Raw genomic sequence first — 17747 nt, forward strand, 5'->3', positions numbered from 1 at the left:
TCCTAACTCTGCATGCTCCTACCATCCATATACCTTTCCAAAAGTGTGAACTGGTTCATTTTGGTAGGTCAAATATGATTGCAGAATATAGTATTAATGGTAAGACTCTTGGCAGTGTGGAGGATCAGAGGGATCTTGGGGTCCGAGTCCATATGACACTCAAAGCAGCTGTGCAGGTTGACTCTGTAGTTAAGAAGGCATACGGTGTATTGGCCTTCATCAATCATGGAATTGAATTTAGGAGCCGAGAGGTGATGTTGCAGCTATATAGGACCCTGGTCAGGCTCCACTTGGAGTACTGTGCTCAGTTGTGGTCACCTCACTACAGGAAGGATGTGCAAACCATTGAAAGGGTGCACAGGAAATTACAAGAATGTTGCCTAGATTGGGGAGCATGCCTTCTGAAATCAGGTTGAGTGTACTGGGCCTTTTCTCCTTGGAGTGATGGAGGATGAGAGGTGACCTGGTAGAGGTGTATAAGATGATGAGAGGCATTGATCATGTAGATAGTCACAGGCTTTATCCCAGGGCTGAAATGGCTGCCACAAGAGGACACAGGTTTAAGGTGTTTGGGAGTAGGTACAGAGGAGATGTCCGGGGTAAGTTGTTTTTTTTCTGGGGTTTTTTTGTTTTGTTTTTTTTTACGCAGACAGTGGTGAGTGTACGGAATGGGCTGCCGGCAACAGTGGTGGAGAGGGATACGATAGGGTCTTTTAAGAGACTTTTGGATAGGTACATGGAGCTTAGAAAAATAGGGGGCTATGGGTAACACCAGTAATTTCTAAGGTAGGGACGTGTTCAGCAGAACTTTGTGGGCTAAAGGGCCTGTATTATTCTGTAGTATTCTATGTTTTTAAAACTTCTCTAAAATGTTGAAAACGAGCTTGCATGCACCACTTGTGCTGGCAGCTCCTACCACACTCTCACAAGCCTCTGATTGAAGAAGTTTCCCCTCATGTTCCCCTTACTCTTTTCACCTTTCACCTTTAACCCATAACCTCTGGTTGCCGTCCCTCCTAACCTCACTAGAAAGTTATTTTCAAAAATAATTTTCCTGCATCTGTATTTCCATCTGGACTCCCGCTAAGCTTTTTTGTAATACCACATCCTTTGACCTATGTCTTTTTTTGTTTGCAAGCTTAGCTAACTAATTTTGTCTCCTTTCTGATTTTGGCAAACAATGTTCAAACTAAAACATGGGCTCTGTTCCTGCAGACCTGCTGGATATTTCCAGGATTTTCTATATTTTAGATTTCCAGCAATAGTAGGCATTTATTGGCTTCCCATGGCTTGCAGCTTGGCCACTGGGCCTGTGAAGGCAGCCACCTGTGTTGGCACATTGCAGGTTACTGCTGAGGTTCAGGTGGTTGTACTTCAGACAAATTGAAATAGGTTAAGCAATTAATGTTAGCTCTGAAAAATTATCTTGACTCTCAAGACAATTTTGTTGCAGAGGGCATTCACCAGTGCTGCAAAGAAGATTGAGAAAAGTACTGGGGCAATGCTGTGGTTGTGGTTGATACCGGTCTTCAATGGAATTGAGTCTGCTGTAGAGACGTGGGTTCGGACAACAGTTTTTAGACCAGCCCAGTTTGTACTCATGATCAAAATGAATGTGCATGGACAGGTGAATTTGAGGACAGCACCTTAGAGTTTCTCCAGCGCAGAGAGAGGTCATGGTCCAATAGCAGAGGTGAGAGGGGGCCAACATGATTAGAGAACAGGCTTAGCGGCAGAGATCTAGAATATTTATCACCTTAAGCACGCATGTGTGTATGTGCGATTTCCCCCAACTACATTGAACACTGAACACAACAAAAAAACTAACAAATCAAAGCAGGTGTTCAACCGGGGCCCTCAAGTATGTCCTGCCATTGAATACCATCATGGCAGATTAATCAACAGTGTCCTCAGTATCAGTTTCTCAAAGACCCAAATTCCTTGATATCACTTTTACATTTCTATCTATCTCCTCTGCAACTATAACCCACGATTTGACCTGCTCCTCCAGTGGGGCAGACAGTTCCAGGGAATCCCTAAAATAAATTTCTACACAGCACTGTTTTTAATACCCAGCCTCTTATTTTGTTAGTTTGTCCACTTGTTCATGACTCTCCCACTCTAGTGAAAACATCCCAACATCTACAGAAATTTCTGGAAATACCCAGAAGATTGGGAAGCAGCTTTTCCCAGTTGAACCTACAGGGTATATCCAGCACTTCTGGTTTTTGCTTAGATTTACAGCATCTGTTTTTTTTTTACACTGATTCTCCTCTCAACATTTACCCTGTCAAGCTCACAGAGGGTCTTGATTGTGTAAATAAGATCACTCATCATTCCTCAAAAAAGGAATAAAGATCCTCAGACTCTAGCCTCTCTTGGTAGGTCAATCCCCTCATTCCAGGATTTAGCCAGCTGTATTCCCTGCAATTTTATCCTGTTTTAGCTGATGTGTCCAAAGCTGTGAGCAGTATTCCAGGTGTAACCTTGCAATGCTCTGTGAAAAACATCCCATTTCTTAAACTAACACTTCCTCAATATGGGCCAAAATGCTGGCTGTATTCATAACCACTTGTTGCATCTGCCTGCTGACTTGTTGTGTTTGTCATATATTCCCCTGCCAACTATATTTCCCTGCCGACTCTATTGTATTTTCCTCCTCCACTCCCACTGGGAACACATGACGCATAACCAAGAAGGAGATTAATTTGTAATGCGGCTGGATGTGTGAAACGTAATATCATTGAAACTACCAACAGAGTGATTTCAGGAAGCAAGACATAGACTGGAGAATAGGTTCCATTGCCAAGGCCTGGCATATCTACACACACACACATCAGCCTTATCATCGCTGATATCAACAGTGTCAGACAAGCCTCACCACTGAATTATTAACTTTCTCCAAAGTTGTGCTATGGAGCCAAAACCCATGCAGTAACAGGTTAGTGAGTTCATCATTTGATTTCATCTTAAAAGTTTCTCTTCATAACAGTCTTCCAAATTACAATTAGAAAGGGTGATGGACTCCTCTGAAGGTGGCATATTTAGTATCTCAAAGCAGTGTGAAGGCTCAACCTAAAAGCTTCGAATCTATAAAAATTTTTCATAAAGGTTGTTAGATTATAAGATTAAATTGTTACGTACCCTGTAACTGGGTGTCTTACCAGCCAAGATAAAAGTATCCGTTGGAGTCTGGTACTATTTTCAAAACAGTGTTTATCAGTAAAATATACAAATCAATATCAACAATGCAAATATACAGATAATACACGTTAGCAATACTAAACCTAAAAGTGTGGGTATAATAATAATCAATAATAAACAAGCTCTGTGAATGTCTAGGGGATAATGAATTGTCATATGTGAATATAAAGTTCAGTTCAGTTCATACAGCCTGAGGTAGTTGTTGGTCGATGTGTTGTAATTGTTGGAGAGAGAGAGAGAGAGAGAGAGCGAGCAAACAGTGACAGCCAGTCAAACCTTCCTTTACGTTCTTGATCTGTCGATGTGTTGTTGTGGCCATTCAGGTATGACCCCTCTGTCCTTTAGCTAGACCGTTCTTCTATGGTGGACTCCTCACCCAGGCAAGGGTGGACACACACACAAGCCCCCACCGGCCTCGCTATAAACACTGTGAGTTAAAATTGACCGATCCTTCGTTCGGTCTCCGATGCCCCACACTTTCTCGTGGGTTCCAACACTTAAGCAGTGCTCATTAGTGTGTCTCTTGGTGTGTCCCAGGGGTGTCTCCCCAGACCTCACTTTTATCCCTACTCACGGGGTCTCAGATGTCAATCAGTTTTGAATGGCTTAGCTCATCAAACCAGCCCACTCCGGCTGTCCACTGAGGAATTTTAATGAACAGAATGGTACCAAGTAAACAATCCTTCTCTGAAGCCATAAGTCTTTCAGGAGTCATAATATGGTGGAACAACAAGTCTCTCTTTCCCGGTGTTATCTCTCCCTTGTCTGAAGCAAATGTTTCAGTCCCAGTATGTTTTTGCTCCATCTCTTTCTCTCTCATTAGCAGCCTGGCAACAGTAACGGTTTGTAATTCTCCCAGGGGAGGGGACATGGGCAACTCTGTACCCTTCTGCCCATCAGAGCTGTTCATCCTTCGTAACACTCCCATCCTTCTAGGAATTTTCACCAAAGGGGAAAATTAACTAATACCGCGTCTTACAGAATTACAGAGTTTAGCAAAAATACAGAAGTGTTCTTAACTATAAAGCAATACAGATATATCTTCACTTAGCATCTAGATAAACAGTCAGCGATTACATTGTCACTCCCTTTAATATATTGTATATCTTAATATCTTGATATCTTGTATCTTAATATCAAATTCCTGTAGCATCAGACTCCAATTTAATAACCACCTATTTTTCCTCTTTGTTAGCCAACAAATACCAAGGGTTGTGATCTTAGCTTAAATGTATATTACAAAATGTGAACCAATACGTGTGTGATTATACTGTAGTACATTACAGAAGTTTGTGCAAATACTAATCTCTATTTTACGTTTAAACTTAACAGTCAATCTTCCATGGTGTTGTCTTTATTATTTACATGCTTTGTCAAATTCCCTCAAAACCAGATCCTGTTATTTAAAGTGGCATTTTGTCAACCTTTGCCCCCTTTCCATTTAACTCTCACATGGTTAGCTTGCTCACCAGTGTGGAATAGGCTTTCACATACTCTTTTCATAGGAGTTAACTTATCACCAATATTTTTCAAACTTAGCCCGTTCTCTGAACTTCCACACAATTCTTTATTTTTGAGCAAGTCATTAATTTTATCTTCAGGACCCTTCATTCTATTAGTTTTCAGTTTAACATCTGCAAGTGATCCCTCTTCGTCAAAACAACATTTCAAATTCTGCCTCTGCAAATCACATCCTTGAATAACATCAGCGAGTTGTTTACCTTTAAATTCCAAAACAAACTGTAATTGATTCACAGGCACCTTGTTAACAAGCCATTGTTCCTTCGGCCTGGTTACTGCTTCTAAAACCAATCCAAACTTTAAATTTTCTTTATTCAATTTAGGAACAACCCTTTTCCCTTCAATAATATTCACATCACCAGCTTTCATCTCACTAACTTTTAACATACCTTCTAACACAAACAACTGAGAATTCTCACTCTCCACTGGTACCAAGGTTAACCCTTTCTTCACTAAACCAAGTCCATCTGACCCAAAAGGACTGCATTCCTTTTCAACTAAATCGGATACCTCAGACTTTTCCTGAGTTTCAATACTAGGTTCAGTACCAAGTGCATCCACACCCTGAACACACTCAAACGGGACATCTACCTCTTCCAGGCTTTCCATACCAGTCCCTTTTTCAAATTCTAAGTTCCCCTGATCCTCCCAGTTACTCTCTGGGCAACTCCCATCCGGAGTAAACTCAACCCTGCGGGTTAAAACAACCTCATCTGCTAACCCAGCAGACTCCTTCAAGGTAATGGCATCCTTTTCATCTAGGACTGCCCTTATATCATTATCGGGAACACATTTAAATTTTTCAACTTCAAACTGCTCTGTCAAGCCAGGCAGATCATCCATGTCCAACCCTGGACCTTCTAACTGCCTTATCTGTTTCTCATCTCTACTCTGTGCCTCTATACATTCTCTCTTGGCTAAGGGTAGGTCTACCTCCTCTCCTTTACTCTCATTCACCTCCCTATTCTCCGTTTTACCATCCCCTAACCCCTCTTGGTACAGGGTCAGTAAAAACGTCTCAGCCAAATCAACACTGGACTCATTTAAACTGTCCTCTTTCTCAGTCGCCTTTCTTGACATGCTGCGAGTGATTGCGCATGCGGGATAGATCTTACAGTCTATGGGCGGGTCCTCAGCACTCACAGGCTTGCTCGTTAATTTCACTGCTGAACACACGTCACCACCTGCTAAATCATTACCAAGAAGGACGTCCACGCCGTCTCTCGGTAATTCTGACCGCACCCCTACTTCGACTGGTCCAGATACCAGGTCACATTTTAAAATGATCATATGCAAAGGCACAGCTTCTGTCCCTTTTCCTATACCTCTTAAAACTACCTCTCCAGTTTCAGGACCGAAATCTAGCACCTTACTTAGGATCAATGACTGATCAGCCCCAGTATCTCTCCAGATTCTCACTGGAACTGGGGTCTCTCCTTCTTTCACAGACACCGTCCCTTCTGAAATAAATTTCTCACGCCCCTCACATACTCTATCTACCTTGGCCTCCCTCGTCGATTTGCTGATCGACTCAATACACCCTGCAGGGATTGCTGTTTTCCCTTTTCCTGTCTCCTTCTTCGGAGCAAAGCACTTAGATGCAATATGACCAACCTTTCCACAATTATAACAGGTCAAGCCAGGAACCTTCCTGCCAGCCTGCTTGTCCTCCTTACCTTTACCACTAGCTCCCGGCTTATTCTCTACCTTAGCCGGTGGACTTTCTTTACCGTCCCTACTGCCTTTCTGGTAACTCTTATTTGAGGAAAACTTTGTCTTGTGGGTTAGGGCATATTCATCTGCGAACCTGGCAAATTCCAATATAGACTTATTCGTCTTCTCGTTCAGATACATCCTGATATTATCCAAAACACAACCTTTAAATTCCTCAATCAGAATTAACTCTCTGAAACGATGGAAATCCTCCTCCACCTTTTCTGCAGCATACCGGTGATCCAAGAGCACACCCTTTTCATAGGCAAACTCTGCATACGTCTGATTCCACAGCTTCTTTAAATCTCTGAACTTTTGTCTATACGCTTCAGGTACCAACTCATAGGCCCGAAGGATAGCCACTTTTACTTCCTCATAATCCTCAGACTCGTCCATGGACAATGCCGCATATGCACGTTGAGCCTTCCCTTTTAATGCACTTTGTAACAACGCCACCCACTGATCTCTGGGCCACTTCTGATTCACTGCCACCTTTTCAAAATGCAAGAAGTAACTATCAACATCTGTCTCCTCGAACGGAGGTACTAACCTAAACTCCCTACTAACATTAAACTTCTCCTCTCGGTCTGCCCTGCTACCCACATGTTGCCATTTCTCCCTCTGGAACTGCCGTTGTTTCTCTTCCTCCTCCATCCGCCTTTCAGCTTCTTCTTTCCTCCTTTCAGCTTTCCTTTCTTCCTCCTCTGCTTCCAGCTGTTTTAACCTAAGTTCATGCTTCCTCTGTTTCTCCTTCTCAACCAACTCAGCTCTTTCTTTCTCCCTTTTCGCCTCCAACTCCTTTAGCAGGATCTCATACTCCATTTTCCTCTTCTCCGTCTCCAACCTTATTTTTTCCATCTCTAACTGAGCCACCCTAACAACTGGTTTCTTTTCAGGGAACAGGTTCAATGCGTCAGGTGTGAACACATCCTGGGATATATAATACTGGGCTATGGCCCTCTGTATCTCCCACTTTTTCATTGACGACTTTACCTCTGAGATATCTAATCGTTTCGCAACCTCCACCAAGTCCGTCTTTGCGGCACCCCCTAGCGCCTTCAAAGTCGGCTTTCCTAAAAATTTGTCTATTTCCATCTCTGCTGGTTTCCCGTCTGGCTACCCATGCAACCAGATCAGATAATGGACTTATAGCCCAATTCACTGGCCCCCCAAATTGGTAATCAAATCTCGAGACGAGGCCCCAATTTGTTACGTACCCCGTAACTGGGTGTCTTACCAGCCAAGATAGAAGTATCCGTTGGAGTCTGGTGCTATTTTCCAAACAGTGTTTATTAGTAAAATATACAAATCAATATCAACAATGCAAATATACAGATAATACACGTTAGCAATACTAAACCTAAAAGTGTGGGTATAATAATAATCAATAATAAACAAGCTCTGTCGATGTCTAGGGGATAATGAATTGTCATATGTGAATATAAAGTTCAGGTCAGTTCATACAGGCTGAGGTAGTTGTTGGTCGATGTGTTGTAATTGTTGGAGAGAGAGCGAGAGAGAGAGAGAGAGAGAGAGAGAGAGAGCAAACAGTGACAGCCAGTCAAACCTTCCTTTACATTCTTGATCCGTCGATGTGTTGTTGTGGCCATTCAGGTATGACCCCTCTGTCCTTTAGCTAGACCATTCTTCTATGGTGGACTCCTCACCCAGGCAAGGGTGGACACACACACAAGCCCCCACCGGCCTCGCTATAAACACTGTGAGTTAAAATTGACCGATCCTTCGTTCGGTCTCCGATGCCCCACACTTTCTCGTGGGTTCCAACACTTAAGCAGTGCTCACTAGTGTGTCTCTTGGTGTGTCCCAGGGGTGTCTCCCCAGACCTCACTTTTATCCCTACTCATGGGGTCTCAGATGTCAATCAGTTTTGAATGGCTTAGCCCATCAAACCAGCCCACTCCGGCTGTCCACTGAGGAATTTTAATGAACAGAATGGTACCAAGTAAACAATCCTTCTCCGAAGCCATAAGTCTTTCAGGAGTCATAATATGGTGGAACAACAAGTCTCTCTTTCCCGGTGTTATCTCTCCCTTGTCTGAAGCAAATGTTCCAGTCCCAGTATGTTTTTGCTCCATCTCTTTCTCTCTCATTAGCAGCCTGGCAACAGTAACGGTTTGTAATTCTCCCAGGGGAGGGGACATGGGCAACTCTGTAACCTACTGCCCATCAGAGCTGTTCATCCTTCATAACACCCCCATCCTTCTAGGAATTTTCACCAAAGGAGAAAATTAACTAATACCGCGTCTTACAGAATTACAGAGTTTTGCAAAAATACGGAAGTGTTCTTAACTATAAAGCAATACAGATATATCTTCACTTAGCATCTAGATAAACAGTCAGCGATTACATTGTCACTCCCTTTAATATATTGTATATCTTAATATTAAATTCCTGTAGCATCAGACTCCAATTTAATAACCACCTATTTTTCCTCTTTGTTAGCCAACAAATACCAAGGGTTGTGATCTTAGCTTAAATGTATATTACAAAATGTGAACCAATACATGTGTGATTATACTGTAGTACATTACAGAAGTTTGTGCAAATACTAATCTCTATTTTACATTTAAACTTAACAGTCAATCTTCCATGGTGTTGTCTTTATTATTTACATGCTTTGTCAAATTCCCTCAAAACCAGATCCTGTTATTTAAAGTGGCATTTTGTCAACCTTTGCCCCCTTTCCATTTAACTCTCACATGGTTAGCTTGCTCACCAGTGTGGAATAGGCTTTCACATACTCCTTTCATAGGAGTTATCTTATCACCAATGTTTTTCAAACTTAGCCCGTTCTCTGAACTTCCACACAATTTTTATTTTTGAGCAAGTCATTAATTTTATCTTCAGGACCCTTCATTCTATTAGTTTTCAGTTTAACATCTGCAAGTGATCCCTCTTCGTCACACCAACATTTCAAATTCTGCCTCTTCAAATCACATCCTTGAACAACATCAGCGAGTTGTTTACCTTTAAATTCCAAAACAAACTGTAATTGATTCACAGGCACCTTGTTAACAAGCCATTGTTCCTTCGGCCTGGTTACTGCTTCTAAAACCAATCCAAACTTTAAATTTTCTTTATTCAATTTAGGAACAACCCTTTTCCCTTCAATAATATTCACATCACCAGCTTTCATCTCACTAACTTTTAACATACCTTCTAACACAAACAACTGAGAATTCTCACTCTCCACTGGTACCAAGGTTAACCCTTTCTTCACTAAACCAAGTCCATCTGACCCAAAAGGACTGCATTCCTTTTCAACTAAATCGGATACCTCAGACTTTTCCTGAGTTTCAATACTAGGTTCAGTACCAAGTGCATCCACACCCTGAACACACTCAAACGGGACATCTACCTCTTCCAGGCTTTCCATACCAGTCCCTTTTTCAAATTCTAAGTTCCCCTGATCCTCCCAGTTACTCTCTGGGCAACTCCCATCCGGAGTAAACTCAACCCTGCGGGTTAAAACAACCTCATCTGCTAACCCAGCAGACTCCTTCAAGGTAATGGCATCCTTTTCATCTAGGACTGCCCTTATATCATTATCGGGAACACATTTAAATTTTTCAACTTCAAACTGCTCTGTCAAGCCAGGCAGATCATCCATGTCCAACCCTGGACCTTCTAACTGCCTTATCTGTTTCTCATCTCTACTCTGTGCCTCTATACATTCTCTCTTGGCTAAGGGTAGGTCTACCTCCTCTCCTTTACTCTCATTCACCTCCCTATTCTCCGTTTTACCATCCCCTAACCCCTCTTGGTACAGGGTCAGTAAAAACGTCTCAGCCAAATCAACACTGGACTCATTTAAACTGTCCTCTTTCTCAGTCGCCTTTCTTGACATGCTGCGAGTGATTGCGCATGCGGGATAGATCTTACAGTCTATGGGCGGGTCCTCAGCACTCACAGGCTTGCTCGTTAATTTCACTGCTGAACACACGTCACCACCTGCTAAATCATTACCAAGAAGGACGTCCACGCCGTCTCTCGGTAATTCTGACCGCACCCCTACTTCGACTGGTCCAGATACCAGGTCACATTTTAAAATGATCATATGCAAAGGCACAGCTTCTGTCCCTTTTCCTATACCTCTTAAAACTACCTCTCCAGTTTCAGGACCGAAATCTAGCACCTTACTTAGGATCAATGACTGATCAGCCCCAGTATCTCTCCAGATTCTCACTGGAACTGGGGTCTCTCCTTCTTTCACAGACACCGTCCCTTCTGAAATAAATTTCTCACGCCCCTCACGTACTCTATCTACCTTGGCCTCCCTCGTCGATTTGCTGATCGACTCAATACACCCTGCAGGGATTGCTGTTTTCCCTTTTCCTGTCTCCTTCTTCGGAGCAAAGCACTTAGATGCAATATGACCAACCTTTCCACAATTATAACAGGTCAAGCCAGGAACCTTCCTGCCAGCCTGCTTGTCCTCCTTACCTTTACCACTAGCTCCCGGCTTATTCTCTACCTTAGCCGGTGGACTTTCTTTACCGTCCCTACTGCCTTTCTGGTAACTCTTATTTGAGGAAAACTTTGTCTTGTGGGTTAGGGCATATTCATCTGCGAACCTGGCAAATTCCAATATAGACTTATTCGTCTTCTCGTTCAGATACATCCTGATATTATCCAAAACACAACCTTTAAATTCCTCAATCAGAATTAACTCTCTGAAACGATGGAAATCCTCCTCCACCTTTTCTGCAGCATACCGGTGATCCAAGAGCACACCCTTTTCATAGGCAAACTCTGCATACGTCTGATTCCACAGCTTCTTTAAATCTCTGAACTTTTGTCTATACGCTTCAGGTACCAACTCATAGGCCCGAAGGATAGCCACTTTTACTTCCTCATAATCCTCAGACTCGTCCATGGACAATGCCGCATATGCACGTTGAGCCTTCCCTTTTAATGCACTTTGTAACAACGCCACCCACTGATCTCTGGGCCACTTCTGATTCACTGCCACCTTTTCAAAATGCAAGAAGTAACTATCAACATCTGTCTCCTCGAACGGAGGTACTAACCTAAACTCCCTACTAACATTAAACTTCTCCTCTCGGTCTGCCCTGCTACCCACATGTTGCCATTTCTCCCTCTGGAACTGCCGTTGTTTCTCTTCCTCCTCCATCCGCCTTTCAGCTTCTTCTTTCCTCCTTTCAGCTTTCCTTTCTTCCTCCTCTGCTTCCAGCTGTTTTAACCTAAGTTCATGCTTCCTCTGTTTCTCCTTCTCAACCAACTCAGCTCTTTCTTTCTCCCTTTTCGCCTCCAACTCCTTTAGCAGGATCTCATACTCCATTTTCCTCTTCTCCGTCTCCAACCTTATTTTTTCCATCTCTAACTGAGCCACCCTAACAACTGGTTTCTTTTCAGGGAACAGGTTCAATGCGTCAGGTGTGAACACATCCTGGGATATATAATACTGGGCTATGGCCCTCTGTATCTCCCACTTTTTCATTGACGACTTTACCTCTGAGATATCTAATCGTTTCGCAACCTCCACCAAGTCCGTCTTTGCGGCACCCCCTAGCGCCTTCAAAGTCGGCTTTCCTAAAAATTTGTCTATTTCCATCTCTGCTGGTTTCCCGTCTGGCTACCCATGCAACCAGATCAGATAATGGACTTATAGCCCAATTCACTGGCCCCCCAAATTGGTAATCAAATCTCGAGACGAGGCCCCAATTTGTTACGTACCCCGTAACTGGGTGTCTTACCAGCCAAGATAGAAGTATCCGTTGGAGTCTGGTGCTATTTTCCAAACAGTGTTTATTAGTAAAATATACAAATCAATATCAACAATGCAAATATACAGATAATACACGTTAGCAATACTAAACCTAAAAGTGTGGGTATAATAATAATCAATAATAAACAAGCTCTGTCGATGTCTAGGGGATAATGAATTGTCATATGTGAATATAAAGTTCAGGTCAGTTCATACAGGCTGAGGTAGTTGTTGGTCGATGTGTTGTAATTGTTGGAGAGAGAGCGAGAGAGAGAGAGAGAGAGAGAGAGAGAGAGCAAACAGTGACAGCCAGTCAAACCTTCCTTTACATTCTTGATCCGTCGATGTGTTGTTGTGGCCATTCAGGTATGACCCCTCTGTCCTTTAGCTAGACCATTCTTCTATGGTGGACTCCTCACCCAGGCAAGGGTGGACACACACACAAGCCCCCACCGGCCTCGCTATAAACACTGTGAGTTAAAATTGACCGATCCTTCGTTCGGTCTCCGATGCCCCACACTTTCTCGTGGGTTCCAACACTTAAGCAGTGCTCACTAGTGTGTCTCTTGGTGTGTCCCAGGGGTGTCTCCCCAGACCTCACTTTTATCCCTACTCATGGGGTCTCAGATGTCAATCAGTTTTGAATGGCTTAGCCCATCAAACCAGCCCACTCCGGCTGTCCACTGAGGAATTTTAATGAACAGAATGGTACCAAGTAAACAATCCTTCTCCGAAGCCATAAGTCTTTCAGGAGTCATAATATGGTGGAACAACAAGTCTCTCTTTCCCGGTGTTATCTCTCCCTTGTCTGAAGCAAATGTTCCAGTCCCAGTATGTTTTTGCTCCATCTCTTTCTCTCTCATTAGCAGCCTGGCAACAGTAACGGTTTGTAATTCTCCCAGGGGAGGGGACATGGGCAACTCTGTAACCTACTGCCCATCAGAGCTGTTCATCCTTCATAACACCCCCATCCTTCTAGGAATTTTCACCAAAGGAGAAAATTAACTAATACCGCGTCTTACAGAATTACAGAGTTTTGCAAAAATACGGAAGTGTTCTTAACTATAAAGCAATACAGATATATCTTCACTTAGCATCTAGATAAACAGTCAGCGATTACATTGTCACTCCCTTTAATATATTGTATATCTTAATATTAAATTCCTGTAGCATCAGACTCCAATTTAATAACCACCTATTTTTCCTCTTTGTTAGCCAACAAATACCAAGGGTTGTGATCTTAGCTTAAATGTATATTACAAAATGTGAACCAATACATGTGTGATTATACTGTAGTACATTACAGAAGTTTGTGCAAATACTAATCTCTATTTTACATTTAAACTTAACAGTCAATCTTCCATGGTGTTGTCTTTATTATTTACATGCTTTGTCAAATTCCCTCAAAACCAGATCCTGTTATTTAAAGTGGCATTTTGTCAACCTTTGCCCCCTTTCCATTTAACTCTCACATGGTTAGCTTGCTCACCAGTGTGGAATAGGCTTTCACATACTCCTTTCATAGGAGTTATCTTATCACCAATGTTTTTCAAACTTAGCCCGTTCTCTGAACTTCCACACAATTTTTATTTTTGAGCAAGTCATTAATTTTATCTTCAGGACCCTTCATTCTATTAGTTTTCAGTTTAACATCTGCAAGTGATCCCTCTTCGTCACACCAACATTTCAAATTCTGCCTCTTCAAATCACATCCTTGAACAACATCAGCGAGTTGTTTACCTTTAAATTCCAAAACAAACTGTAATTGATTCACAGGCACCTTGTTAACAAGCCATTGTTCCTTCAGCCTGGTTACTGCTTCTAAAACCAATCCAAACTTTAAATTTTCTTTATTCAATTTAGGAACAACACTTTTCCCTTCAATAATATTCACATCACCAGCTTTCATCTCACTAACTTTTAACATACCTTCTAACACAAACAACTGAGAATTCCCACTCTCCTCTGGTACCAAGGTTAACCCTTTCTTCACTGAACCAAGTCCATCTGACCCAAAAGGACTGCATTCCTTTTCAACTAAATCGGATACCTCAGACTTTTCCTGAGTTTCAATACTAGGTTCAGTACCATGTGCATCCACACCCTGAACACACTCAAACGGGACATCTACCTCTTCCAGGCTTTCCATACCAGTCCCTTTTTCAAATTCTAAGTTCCCCTGATCCTCCCAGTTACTCTCTGGGCAACTCCCATCTGAAGTAAACTCAACCCTGCAGGTTAAAACAACCTCATCTGCTAACCCAGCAGACTCCTTCAAGGTAATGGCATCCTTTTCATCTAGGACTGCCCTTATATCATTATCGGGAACACATTTAAATTTTTCAACTTCAAACTGCTCTGTCAAGCCAGGCAGATCATCCATGTCCAACCCTGGACCTTCTAACTGCCTTATCTGTTTCTCATCTTTACTCTGTGCCTCTATACATTCTCTCTTGGCTAAGGGTAGGTCTACCTCCTCTCCTTTACTCTCATTCACCTCCCTATTCTCCGCTTTACCATCCCCTAACCCCTCTTGGTACAGGGTCGGTAAAAACGTCTCAGCCAAATCAACACTGGACTCATTTAAACTGTCCTCTTTCTCAGTCGCCTTTCTTGACATGCTGCGAGTGATTGCGCATGCGGGATAGATCTTACAGTCTATGGGCGGGTCCTCAGCACTCACAGGCTTGCTCGTTAATTTCACTGCTACACACACGTCACCACCTGCTAAATCATTACCAAGAAGGACGTCCACGCCGTCTCTCGGTAATTCTGACCGCACCCCTACTTCGACTGGTCCAGATACCAGGTCACATTTTAAAATGATCATATGCAAAGGCACAGCTTCTGTCCCTTTTCCTATACCTCTTAAAACTACCTCTCCAGTTTCAGGACCGAAATCTAGCACCTTACTTAGGATCAATGACTGATCAGCCCCAGTATCTCTCCAGATTCTCACTGGAACTGGGGTCTCTCCTTCTTTCACAGACACCGTCCCTTCTGAAATAAATTTCTCATGCCCCTCACGTACTCTATCTACCTTGGCCTCCCTCGTCGATTTGCTGATCGACTCAATACACCCTGTAGGGATTGCTGTTTTCCCTTTTCCTGTCTCCTTCTTCGGAGCAAAGCACTTAGATGCAATATGACCAACCTTTCCACAATTATAACAGGTCAAGCCAGGAACCTTCCTGCCAGCCTGCTTGTCCTCCTTACCTTTACCACTAGCTCCCGGCTTATTCTCTACCTTAGCCGGTGGACTTTCTTTACCGTCCCTGCTGCCTTTCTGGTAACTCTTATTTGAGGAAAACTTTGTCTTTTGGGTTAGGGCATATTCATCTGCGAACCTGGCAAATTCCAATATAGACTTATTCGTCTTCTCGTTCAGATACATCCTGATATTATCCAAAACACAACCTTTAAATTCCTCAATCAGAATTAACTCTCTGAAACGATGGAAATCCTCCTCCACCTTTTCTGCAGCACACCAGTGATCCAAGAGCACACCCTTTTCATAGGCAAACTCTGCATACGTCTGATTCCACAGCTTCTTTAAATCTCTGAACTTTTGTCTATACGCTTCAGGTACCAACTCATAGGCCCGAAGGATAGCCACTTTTACTTCCTCATAATCCTCAGACTCGTCCATGGACAATGCCGCATATGCACGTTGAGCCTTCCCTTTTAATGCACTTTGTAACAACGCCACCCACTGATCTCTGGGCCACTTCTGATTCACTGCCACCTTTTCAAAATGCAAGAAGTAACTATCAACATCTGTCTCCTCGAACGGAGGTACTAACCTAAACTCCCTACTAACATTAAACTTCTCCTCTCGGTCTGCCCTGCTACCCACATGTTGCCATTTTTCCCTCTGGAACTGCCGTTGTTTCTCTTCCTCCTCCATCCACCTTTCAGCTTCCTCTTTCCTCCTTTCAGCTTTCCTTTCTTCCTCCTCTGCTTCCAGCTGTTTTAACCTAAGTTCATGCTCCCTCTGCTTCTCCTTCTCAACCAACTCAGCTCTTTCTTTCTCCCTTTTCGCCTCCAACTCCTTTAGCAGGATCTCATACTCCATTTTCCTCTTCTCCGTCTCCAACCTTATTTTTTCCATCTCTAACTGAGCCACCCTAACAACTGGTTTCTTTTCAGGGAACAGGTTCAATGCGTCAGGTGTGAACCCATCCTGGGATATATAATACTGGGCTATGGCCCTCTGTATCTCCCACTTTTTCATTGACGACTTTACCTCTGAGATATCTAATCGTTTCGCAACCTCCACCAAGTCCGTCTTTGCGGCACCCCCAGCGCCTTCAAAGTCAAAGGCTTTCCTAAAAATTTGTCTATTTCCATCTCTGCTGGTTTCCCGTCTGGCTACCCATGCAACCAGATCAGATAATGGACTTATAGCCCAATTCACTGGCCCCCCATATTGGTAATCAAATCTCGAGATGAGGCCCCAATTTGTTACGTACCCCGTAACTGGGTGTCTTACCAGCCAAGATAGAAGTATCCGTTGGAGTCTGGTACTATTTTCCAAACAGTGTTTATTAGTAAAATATACAAATCAATATCAACAATGCAAATATACAGATAATACACGTTAGCAATACTAAACCTAAAAGTGTGGGTATAATAATAATCAATAATAAACAAGCTCTGTCGATGTCTAGGGGATAATGAATTGTCATATGTGAATATAAAGTTCAGTTCAGTTCATACAGGCTGAGGTAGTTGTTGGTCGATGTGTTGTAATTGTTGGAGAGAGAGAGAGCGAGCAAACAGTGACAGCCAGTCAAACCTTCTTTTACATTCTTGATCCGTCGATGTGTTGTTGTGGCCATTCAGGTATGACCCCTCTGTCCTTTAGCTAGACCGTTCTTCTATGGTGGACTCCTCACCCAGGCAAGGGTGGACACACACACAAGCCCCCACCGGCCTCGCTATAAACACTGTGAGTTAAAATTGACCGATCCTTCGTTCGGTCTCCGATGCCCCACACTTTCTCGTGGGTTCCAACACTTAAGCAGTGCTCACTAGTGTGTCTCTTGGTGTGTCCCAGGGGTGTCTCCCCAGACCTCACTTTTATCCCTACTCACGGGGTCTCAGGTGTCAATCAGTTTTGAATGGCTTAGCCCATCAAACCAGCCCACTCCGGCTGTCCACTGAGGAATTTTAATGAACAGAATGGTACCAAGTAAACAATCCTTCTCCGAAGCCATAAGTCTTTCAGGAGTCATAATATGGTGGAACAACAAGTCTCTCTTTCCCGGTGTTATCTCTCCCTTGTCTGAAGCAAATGTTCCAGTCCCAGTATGTTTTTGTTCCATCTCTTTCTCTCTCATTAGCAGCCTGGAACAGTAATGGTTTGTAATTCTCCCAGGGGAGGGGACATGGGCAACTCTGTACCATTCTGCCTATCAGAGCTGTTCATCCTTGGTAACAAAATTTACTCCTAAAATCAAAATACCAAACATAGAATCATTGAGGTTCATCTGGATTTGACAATAGCAGTCAAGGAACAGAGAATAGTACAGCACAGGAACAGGCAGAACAGAGAATA

This window comes from Hemitrygon akajei, chromosome 23 (assembly GCF_048418815.1).
Source record: "Hemitrygon akajei chromosome 23, sHemAka1.3, whole genome shotgun sequence".
NCBI classification, from domain to species: domain Eukaryota; kingdom Metazoa; phylum Chordata; class Chondrichthyes; order Myliobatiformes; family Dasyatidae; genus Hemitrygon; species Hemitrygon akajei.